Raw genomic sequence first — 2,322 nt, forward strand, 5'->3', positions numbered from 1 at the left:
CTTGTGTAATTGTATTATTCTAAAAAGAGTCTCAGTTTGCGTTTATCTCTTTGCCTACACAGAGAAAAAACTGACACACCATAGACAACTGACACACCATTAAAATGGGGAGGGGGAGAGGTTTTACCAGACTTATTCCAGAAAGTCAGAAGAGCATTCTTTCAAGAGTGTGGCTTTCCACACACTCTTCAAGCATTAGTTATAGTACATAAACTAGTTAAAACATGTATTTTCACAGCAAGGCTTCAGAAACAGAACAGTAAAAAGCTTGCATAGTATCTAGTACTCATATAAACATTACTTTCCAAGCTGAAGTGATATTTAAGAGACAATCTGTCCAGAAACCTCATGGCCAAAAAGTGAAATTTTAATCAAACATTTCCATCTCTGTACCTTAACACTAAAGCTAACTATTTACAAAGAAAAAACATTATCAAGATTAAAAATATTTATGATCGCAGCTGTCACGCATGCATCAGTAGTCTCAAACTTTTTAACTTCAAGCAAAGAAAGAATTACCTTCAGGCACTATATGAAGCTACTACGTTCTTCAAATTCAAGAGGAGAATACACGTGAACATTCGCTTTACTTAATTTTTGGCAACAGAGTAGCATGACTGTTCAAAGCCAGAGAAGATCTGCAAAGAAAAGATACAGAATGTAATTACACGTATTATTAAAATGTCAGAATTTTATGGCCATCATTGAATCTAACCCAGAAATCAGCGTATGTCAATGCCAGAAAGAATAATTATGTGGTAGTATTTTTTTCTCATTAATAATGCTATCCAGTTACAAGTCTGCTCAAAACTGCTACATACCTGAATATTTTTGCCTATAAGTTTGGTTTAAAATAACCGTTAGTCATATTCTTCAGTATTTACAAGGAGGCAAATTTAGTTCACTAAAAAGAACTGCTTGTATTTCTATTAACTGAAAGTTATTTTTCAGAACAGATACAGAATGCTGATAATATGATGCTAAGAGAAATACAGAAAGTCAGAACAAAATGCAATTTATCTAAGAAAATCCAGAGTAAAAAGACACACATGCTACTGCTGTTGAATGAACCACATTATCCTGAAGCTGTATCCAACAGATCCAACTTCACTTGAAACGAGGTAACCATTGTTAAGCCATTCACTTAATTTTCAAAACATTTGTTAAGTTTTGGGGGTTTTGGGGGAGTTTGGGTTTTTTGTTTATTTTGTTTTATTTTTTTAGTAAACTGAAGATGTTACCATTCCCAACTGCTTGTCACTGGCATCCTTGCCAGGGGCTTCCTCTCCCAGAACTGCTGTTTAAACTACAACAATCAAAGTGAGCCATATCAGCACAGAGTGGTCTTTTTAGGCTACGCTAGTTCATTTTAACTGTTGTCAGTGAAGTAGCAGTGCTGAAGGAGAAGGAGCCCTTGGCAAGGAAGGTGGCGATGAGCAGTTGGGCTCAGAGTAGTCAGGCAAGCACACAGTCAAACTCCAAACTGCAAACAAACATTATTTCTATCATGTTAATGCTCTAGCAAGCTTTCTAAGAAGATGATTAGGCGCTATAAAGGGTGATAATCCATCACTAAAAATAGGTTTGCTGAAACCTGAAAACCCTTAGAATGTGTAAATCATTTTATAAAACTCATGCTATAACGGTAAATCAAAACCACTTCATCCCCAACTTGAAAAACTTATGAAAAAGGAATAAGTTACACAACTATTTACACGTATTTTATGTGCGTGGAACAGACAGCACTTTTTTAGGCTGTTATTTGAGCTATTACTTCCCTCCCTCCTGTCCACTCCCTCTTTTCTCCTATGCAAAATGCACACTCATCACCTTGTCACAGAAGCAAAGGTGCAATAAAAGGGAAAAAACAACGTGTTTAAGTACTACTATTGGAAAACCAGTAGCTGAACTGTCCTATTCCACTTTAGCTATCAGCCGTCAGTAGTTGTACTTGAGCAAAATAAATTTAGAAATACTTGCTTTAGATCAAAGTAATGCACATTACCATAACAAGAAATTACTGAAACACTTGTGGAACAAAGTAGGATCACAACCCTATAATCTCTATTCTTCTAATTCCTTTGCAACCATTACGAAGTCAAAAAACAAGTATTGTTTCTTCCACCCAACATTTCAACAAAAAATTCTGGGGAAACAGAACTACACTCACACACAGGCAGGATAAATTTGTACTAGGTTACTCTTTCAAAAAAGAAAAAAAATAAATGTAGAATTCACCAAATCCCAAAGGTGTCGCAAATTTCAGTGAGTACTTCCAGGAACAGAGGAATTGTATAAAGCAAGGTTTCAGAGAATACATGG

General features: G+C 35.6%; 1 protein-coding gene across 1 annotated transcript in view; it reads right to left on the minus strand.

The window, feature by feature from the left end:
* The window catches only part of RB1CC1 (RB1-inducible coiled-coil 1), a 63,598-nt gene extending 62,959 nt beyond the window's left edge, over positions 1–639 (minus strand). Inside the window, exon 1 of the mRNA XM_009889180.1 lies at positions 520–639. The gene's annotated coding sequence lies outside the window, so the exon portion shown is untranslated. The remainder of the gene's footprint in view (positions 1–519) is intronic.
* Positions 640–2,322: the final 1,683 nt, after the last annotated feature.

The sequence above is a fragment of the Charadrius vociferus genome, unplaced genomic scaffold (assembly GCF_000708025.1).
Source record: "Charadrius vociferus isolate BGI_N301 unplaced genomic scaffold, ASM70802v2 scaffold347, whole genome shotgun sequence".
Classification (NCBI taxonomy): Eukaryota; Metazoa; Chordata; class Aves; order Charadriiformes; family Charadriidae; genus Charadrius; species Charadrius vociferus.